The sequence below is a fragment of the Myotis davidii genome, unplaced genomic scaffold, assembly GCF_000327345.1.
Source record: "Myotis davidii unplaced genomic scaffold, ASM32734v1 scaffold78, whole genome shotgun sequence".
Lineage (NCBI taxonomy): Eukaryota > Metazoa > Chordata > Mammalia > Chiroptera > Vespertilionidae > Myotis > Myotis davidii.
The window spans coordinates 5,614,908-5,623,909 of record NW_006290305.1 but is presented as its reverse complement, the minus strand read 5'-3'; the positions used below and the strand labels follow the sequence as shown (position 1 = coordinate 5,623,909).

The 9,002-nt window shown below is 39.8% G+C and overlaps 1 protein-coding gene across 3 annotated transcripts in view; it reads left to right on the top strand.

Annotated features, from left to right (window-relative positions):
* The window catches only part of PTPRM (protein tyrosine phosphatase, receptor type M), a 466,311-nt gene that overhangs the window by 8,006 nt on the left and 449,303 nt on the right, over window positions 1-9,002 (top strand). The gene's annotated exons all lie outside the window — the stretch shown is intronic.

Here is a 9,002-nt window from a genome sequence, read left to right as displayed (position 1 = left end):
TTGTAGTTAAAGTGATTAACTACCCGCCTGGCACTTAGTTAAGGAGTTTCACCCCCTCCCTAACTTCAGGGGAAAATCTCTACCTGGGGAAACAACCTTTCTCAGAGAGGTGACCTTGGTTAAAACACATAGTGCCAAGAAGGTGAGCAAATATATTAAGAACAGTATGCCATATATGCCAGGTCCCTTGAAACAGCAAGGATGGACCGCCTCCCAGCACACAGTGAAAGAAATTGAACTGAAATTATATTCTGACAGCAGTTTCTAAGTTACAAAAATTAGAAAAGTAAATGTAGATGATAATGAAAAAAGAATTTCAGATCAGGGTAGTTCTTAATTAAACAGCACAGTGCTCTGGGTAGCCTCATTTTAATGTGAGTGTAAACATTTTGCTCCACTCAAAGGTAAAAAACATATTATAAAATTTACCATCTTAACCATTTTAAAAGGTGCAGTTCAGAGGCATTCAGTACATTCACATTGTTGTGCAACCATTTCTAACATCCAGCTCAGCACTCTTTCATCTTCCCAAGCTGAAACTCTGCACCCATTATATACTAACTACCCATTTCCTACTCTTCCCAACCCTTAACTACCACAATTCTACTTTCTGTCTCTATGGATTTGACCACGCTAGGTACCCCGTATAAGTGGATTCATATAGTATTTGTCCATCGTACCTGGCTTATTTCACTTGGCATAATGTTTTCAGTGATCCAGATTTTGCATGCAAAAACTTCCATGATCAGGGTAGTCAATTTTTTTTAAAGCTTCTTGATTTTGAATAGCTAAGTGTTTTCAAGTGTCCCAGTGTATTATGTATGACCCTTATTTCAATAGTTTATATTCATTGTCCAACAAATGCTCTCCTTTAAATATGTTCTAAATTCCTGTCTTGGCTGATTGGAAAACTGTTACAAGAAGTAAGAACAGTGGCTAGCTATTTTTAAATATTTGCTAAAAAGTATACAACTGATCCTGTATATATAAATATGTTTTTAAGATAGGTTTATTTCTTGCTTAATTTCCCGTAAAATCACACATAGGAGTTATGTGAAGGCCAATAATGGAATAAACAGGCGGGCCATTTACGGCAGAGTTGTAAATCTCTCAGAATAGGAGTTGAGGAGGGGGTGAGATGTGCAAGAGGGAGGTCCAGGGCAGTGGGCCGATGTGGTGGTTATGATGGCCAGCCGGAGAAGATCGCACTGAGGAGTTGGTCAGCACTCACATACTGTGCATTCTGTGTATTGCTCCCCCAGTGCAAGGCACCTAAACTAGCCAGGATGTTGTAATGGAGAAACTCCCTTTGGCAATAAAAGTCAAGAGAGAAGACATTGGGTTTTAATGTGAAACTCAGGGACAGTCTTTTAGTCTTCTGGGCACAAATTCCTCATTGGACTTAAGAGAGCATTGGGGTAGGGTGGGATAATTTGAAAATAATTTCTTTAAAGACCAGAGAGCCTAGGGCTGAGGAAGGCTTACCACTTGGGTCTGGGGCTGCCCAGCAGTAGCCTCTCCTTATGGAGGGCAGCTTTTTGGGGTCAGTTGGAGTTTTTGGTGACCACTGATATACCAGCTTACATGGCCACTGGCAGGTTAATGGTGGCATCACAGTAGCACAGACACCCACATGGGGAAGGCCTTGGGAATTCTGTGCGGCCCCAGGGCTCCGGTTCCCCAATTCTCCTGTGTGTGTCAGGCCTAGTCATCACCTGCCCAGGCTCCCCTTTAAGCACCTTTGGGACTTTCCATGATCCAAGAAATGGAAGAGCTGAATAAATTTAAATAAGAAAGTCTGGGTTATTCTTTTCCCCTTAGACCAGAAAGAAATGAAAGTCCTCTTTTGGAGCACCAGATGTGTGTGAGGTGCTGGTGATGTGTGTTCCAGGCACTGGTGATGTGGTGGTGGACTGCACCCAGTCTTCCAGGAGACATACAAGTGGTGTGGCCGGTGCTCCAGTGGGGCCAGGCTGCTGCCCAGACAGAGACTGGGACAAGTGGAAGATCTCTTGGAGGAGGTAGCTCCCGAGAGGGGTCATGAGATTGGGAGTGAGGATGAGGCCAGAGCAGATGGGCATGCCAGGAAGAGGGAAGGAACACTTTATCCTGAGGCAGTGAGTGGAGTGTGGTAGAGCAGAGGCACTGGAAAGGCTGCACAGGAAGCTATTAAGAATCAGTGAACTACAAACCTCCCAGCCTGGGGAAGGGAGAGGTGGGAGACAAGCTGAAGGACTAGCCAGGCCTTGTGGAGCCGATGAAGGATGTGAAGGCAGGAGGTAATTTGACTGTTGATTTCTGGCAAAGAGAGGAAAAAAAGAAATCATTTGACTATGTATGCATAGAGGAAAAATCAGTTTCTTGTAAAAGGGTGTAGGGGAAAGTGCTAATAAGGAGAGTTGGTTAGTAAATAAGTACCACAAAGCATATGAATATGTAGGAGAATGCCCGTGCTCTTAGGAGATTCGTGCTAAATTATTTAGGGGTAAGTGCCCGGATGTTTGTACAGAAAAAAGTGTGTATGTGTGTTGAGAGAATATGATGTTAATAATTAAGTTTAGGTGAAGTATATATAAGCATTTATTATACTACTCTTTTAACTTTTCTGTAGTTTTGAAACTAAGCAAAATTTGCTATATATGTAGGAAAAGAAGACACATGACTGAGTTGCACTGACTTAGTGCCAGGCCAGTGCAGTTCTTATCTACGGATGCATTTTAGGCAAAATGCCATCCTGTCAAATCACATTGAAAATATTTGTATTTGAAAACCTGGGTTGACCCGTGTCTTCCTTTTCTGAGCATATCGGGATGATTCCTTGGTCTTTACCGCAGAGGTTTAGTGGAGCTGATGGACCGATTTACAATGACTAACTTCAGGGATATAATTTTAGGACTTTCTAAAATAGGACAAGTGCTTCATGCTGTGGTCTTATGCCTCAGTGGGTGTATCAGATATAAAAAATCGTTGTCCTATTGGGAGATATTTTGGTGACTAACTGAAACTTTGTAAGAAGATGCATAAGGAATCATTAAATTTTATTTTTGGATTCATGCTTGCATTCATTTGTATCCAGTCCATAGTATGGGACTGAATCTAGAAAAAAATCATAAAGAATTTCTTGGCAAACTCCATGAAATGATTGTGCAGATCATTATTTTAAACAATTGGCCTTTAATGCGTAGACTGATATTTTATTCTAGGAGATTGTGATAAATCACATCTCAACGTGATATTTAAAAGCTGAAGTGGTTGAAAGAGAAATAAATATAGCTATTAAATTAATTGTCAGCTGGACAATCATAACGCCTCTCTCTGTCAGGCAGATTGAGACAACTGATTATGTGGCAGTAGGTGTCTGAATCAGATATGCGGGCTAGCATATGAATATAGTGCGACTCAGAGAGGGCATCACTGAAAAATTTATCTGATTGCTTTAGGTTATCTAATACTGGGTTTTTTCTTAATTTTATTTTTCCTGGTTCCTTCTAGGGAACTTGAGACATCTTTTGTATTTACTCTGTTACCCATAGAAAATGTGCAAAATATTGAAATCCTTAGCATAAGACTTGGAGACAGGGTTTGATCCATTGCTGTTTAAAGCAAATATAAATCAATGAGGTTTCTGGTCGTCATCCGGGGGCATTATGAAATATCTCTTTAGTCATTCCTTTTCATGCTGCTTCCTCTTTTCATCTCTGTTGAATATGGTACTTGTCCTGTTATGCACACGTCTTGTGAAAATGGTGTCACCTCCCCAATTGTACTTTATACACACAGGGTGCCTTAGTTCCTCCTGATGGTCCAGGCTCTCTGTGGAGTGACAGGTAGCAATTTGTAAGCTGGTCAACTACTGAACTGATGATGAGTGACCTTTCTAACACTGCAATCAATGCTCTTTATTTGGAAAACAAAAAGATACGGTTTGTAATTTTTAGCAGATGGGTCATTGGGTCAACCCATCATTGACATGGGAATTTGTTACTTGGGCTGGATGAGTCACTTCGGACAGGAATGTTAATTATTTGAATTGATCTAGATCTTGCTCTTATAAAATGGTGTTGACACTTGTTAATTTGTAAATTATTAGAAATAATTGGTTTTACACGTCAGTCAAACAAAGGCTTTTAGAAAGCCTATTTTATGCAATAGTGCTACATACTACCTTTGGCAAGATTTTACCATAATATATTTTGTTCAGATTTGATGAGTCTCTTGTTTTGAAAAAATTTAAAAATGTGAATTTGTACGTGTCATATTTAAATACTATCATTCCACATGTTTCCAAAGATGTGTTTTGTGAGGCCCCAGGAATACATGGTCATGAGGGTGAGTAACTTTGGGAACAGATGCTGGGAAGAGACTAGCTGCCCAGGGAGATAGCCCTGGTGGTATTTGGCAGTGCTGGTGAAGAACTACTTTTAGCTGTCACCTTCTAGAAACCTGGGAGTGCTGTGTGTTGATTGGATGTGGTCAAACCGGATTTGGCTGGTGAAATGTGAGTGGAAGTGACTTGTGTCACTGCCAGGCAGCAGCTTCCATAGTCAGCATGAGATTCCTCACATGCTCTTCCCTTTTTCCTGCCTTGATAATTATGGAAGCATGGGATGCTTTTACTTAGCCTGGTTACCTGAGTGAGGAAATGCTGACCTGACTTCTCTAGACCCCCATCCCCACATGTATGCACACTCAGCTGACTGCAAAGACATGTGCCTGAGTGAGGCAGACACTTCCTTTTGTTATGGCAGATTTTGGGGGGTGAGGTTGTTTGGTGATTGGTTCTCAGTCTTCAGTCTTTGGACCCATTTACAGTCTAGAAAAAAAATTGTTTTGAAACATCCTAAGAGTTTTTGTTGATGTGTGTAATATCTGTATATTCTGGGTTAGAAATTAAAACTGAGAAATTTTGACAACAGTGTACATAGCATACATTCCTTGAGCCATCAGAGCAATGTTGTATACCTGTTAGTAATTGAGAGTGAAATGGAATTCATAAAGTCAAATCATGTCAAGTCATTGTCATGAAAATGGTTTTGACCTCATAGACTTCCTGAAAGGGTCTTGGGGATTTTAGGCATTCCTAGAAGACACTGTAAGAACCACTGATCCAGGCCCTCTTAAATGATAGGCCTGTCTCGATGATATATAGTTAAAGGTTTGGAGGAGTCTAGAACACAAATAAAGAAGGGAAAAAGGTTTTAGAAATATTTCGAACACGATATTTCTGAGTGTTATAATTCACTTTCTATTTTTGATTAAGGCAATTGTAAATAATTCCTATTTTGAAAGCTATTCCTTCTTTATAATAATAAATACCCATTTGAATTAAATAATACATATAAAATTGCATTGTATGAAGCCGCGTAACTGTGGATATTACTAACTCTGTGAAAGTTGTGTTTATGAACTCTCCTGTTCCAGAAAATTTTGAAAAGTAGGATTAATATGTGAACTTGTTTGGGTATAGGCTTTTTGGACAGCAGAGGTTTGGACAAACTGAATTATTTAAACTTATCCATGTATGGCTGAGCCTGTATAAATTCATTCATTAGAGCTACTTCTGAGATTTTTAACTATGGAATTGTCATATATATTGTCATGCTAAAACAATTTAAACTCCTTTTATTATAAAATATAGTGAGAAAATGATATAAAGATGACTGAACCTTATTCAGGGAGACTTGGACATTGTGCTTGATAGAAATTGCCTGTGATTGGATAACAAATCCTATAGGTGAACTTACCATTCACACATCTTCCTTCAGTAACCCCATTATGTAAGATCACACGTTTATTTCCAAAGATAGGAGTTCTAACAGAATTTGCTAGTATTTGAAAGGCATATTAGATAGACATTTTCTGAATTTAATGTGTTATAGCCATGGAAAGAGTTATCAAGGAGATCTGGTGATCTTTATAGGTTTGTCCAGCTATTATAGTTAATATTTAAGCTTGAGGAAGAAGAAAGAAGTGGATGACCTTTCTAGCTCTTTCTAGTGCTAGGACCTTCTCTCCTTTTCAGTAAATACTTATGAAGCACCTGCTATAGGCACACACAGTTTTTTATCCTAAGAGATAAAGAACATCACAGATTATCTAAGTATGAGGAGGGTGATGCTTTACTTGATAGAACAATTATTAAAGTAGAATATTCACTGAAAGGAAGAAAAGAAAATTAAATCTGTGAGTGACAAAGATTTAGCAAGGATTAATTTCATCTACTTATTTCCTACCAATTATGGTGGTGTTTGAAGCCTGGAGATCACTTTAGAAAGCCCTTGTTTTCAGGAGACCCCCACAGGCTGAGAACACTTTAGTCTCCTAAGACTATCTGATAGATGCAATCAGGAGTTGGAAGTGGCCATCTGCCCAGCTGTCGCTGGCATCCACAGCTTTGCCCAGGAGGCTGAAGATACTTCCTTCTCCTTTTTCAAGTAAAATTGTATGGAAGGAGAGGCTGCCTTCACTGAGAGAGTATATCTTTTTAAAATGCCTATATTTGGTTCATACATTTTTACCCTGACACTGAAGAGAGAAATGGCATGTAAGCTGCTTCGTTTCAACTTTTCAGTAACAAAACTATAGAGTTGTGACTGAGTTGGCCAGTCCGATTTTCTTTAAATGAGGTAGACTTTTCTTATTTAATTTATCTGTAATAATATTTTTAACAAGCAATAAGCCAAGTCACACTTTCCAACTTGGGTAATTCCTTCAGTCCCCCAGCAGATGGAGACCTGCAATTCTTTGCTCTTTTATTGGATGGTCATCTTCTTGCCCCAGGTGACATTGCTGTACTTTCTCTCTCTAAAAATATAATCATAATAATAATCATTTGAAAAAATAAAAAAGATGTAGCGTCAGGTTTTGCAGATGAATATGCCCTCTGCACTTCTCTCCCTCCTCTCCTTTAGCCCCATTAAGGGTTCTTATTTATTCTTGCATTTCATGAAGTCTTTTTAAAAATTAAATTAAATTTTTCCCATCAACATTTATCCCCTCTGTACCCTCTTCCACCTCCACCCACTCCCTCCCCACCTCACAATCACCACACTGTTGTCCATGTCCATGAGTTCTCCCACTTTTTTGCTCAATCCCTCCTCCTTCAGGCTCCCCTACCACCCCACCCCACTCCCCCGTCACACACATGCACACCAGAGCTGTCTGCCTGCTCTCTATCTGTGAGTCTGTCTCTATTTTGCTTGATAGTTCAATTTGTCCATTCAATTCCACATATGAGTAAAATCATATGGTACTTGTCTTTCTCTAACTGGCTTATTGCACTTAGCATGTTCTCCAGGTCCAACCATGCTGTCGTGAAGGGTAATCATTAATGACCTTCCCTAGTAGATAAGAATAATATTTTCTTTAATGATATAACCACCACAAAGCAAAGAGCAGAGAACCTCCTGCACTCCAGGGAAGCAGATTTCAATCCAATGTGATCATTTCACAGGCCACAACCTACCCATGTTTTGATTCTGAGTAAATCCCAAAAGTCAGATCTTTTTCAACCACAGATTTTCTGAGATTAGCAGAGGAAGTAGAAAGAGGCTATCTCAACTCATTTGCCTCTTTACATGCTCACCCCCACAAAGATGGGGATTTTAATTTATTTTCCTAATCTTAATTTATTGGGGTGGCATTGGTTAATGAAATTATATAGGATTCAGGTGTACAATTCTGTAATGCATCTGAATATTGTAGTGTGTGTTTACCACCCCAAGTCTAGTTTCCTTGCATCACCATTTATTCCTCTTTACATTTTTCTACCTCCCTCTACCTCCTTTCCCTCTAGCAGTCACAATGCTGCTGTCTGTGTCTATGAAGATTTCATTTTTTTGCTTAATCCCTTCACCTTTTTCACCCAGTCCCCCATCTCCCTCCTCCCTGGCCACTGTCAGTCTGTTCCCTGTATCTATGAATCAGTTTCTATTTGTTTGTTAGTGTATTTCATTCATTAGGTTCCACATATAAGTGAAATCATATGGTACTGTCTTTCTCTGACTGGCTTATTTCACTTAGCATAGTACTCTCTAGGTCCATGCATGCTGTTGCAAAGGGTAAGATTTTCTTCTTTTATATGGCCAAGTAGTATTCCATTGTGTACATGTATCACAGTTTTTTTTTTTAACTACTCATCTACTGATGGACACATGGGTTGCTTCTATACCTTGGCTATTGTAAATAATACTGCAATGAACATAGGGGTGCATATATTTTTTTTAAAAAAATTAGTGTTTCAGGTTTTTTGGATATATGCCCAGAAGTAGGGTTGCTGGGTTATAAGGCAGTTTCACTTTAACGTTTTTGAGGAAACTCCATACTGCTTTCCACAGTGGCTACACTAACCTGCGTTCCCACCAACAGTGAATGCAGTTTCCCTTTCCTCTACATTGTCTATAGCACTTGTTGATTTATTGATGATAGCTATTCTGACAGGTATGAGGTGATATCTTATTGTGGTTTTAATTTCCATCTCTCTGATGATTAGTGATGTTGAGCATCTTTTTATATGACTATTGGCCATCTGTATGTCCTCATTGGAGACGTGTCTATTCAGTTCTTTTGCACATTTTTTTAAATGGAATGTTTGATTTTGGTGTTGAGTTGCATCAGTTCTTTATAAATTTTGGATATTAGCCCTTATCTAATCTAATAAAAGAGAAACATGCAAAATGACTGTGCCTCCGCTATGCCCCAAGCCACACCCACCATTCAATCAGAGCAACTGTATGCAAATTAACCCAACCAAGATGGCAGCCGGAAGCTACGGAGCTGGAGCAAGCAGGAGGCTTGGTTGCCCTGGCGATGGAGGAAGCCAAGCTTCCTGCCTGCCCTGGCTGGCTGTGGCCTCCACTAAAGGCAACAAAGTTTCAATTATAGAAGATAAATAAATCCCAGATCCCTGCTTCCAGCCAGCCTCCACTGGGAGCTTGGGTGGCTGGGGGCAGTGGCCAGCCTGCAAACAGCCATCAGCCCCTCACCCAGGCTGGCCACGCCCT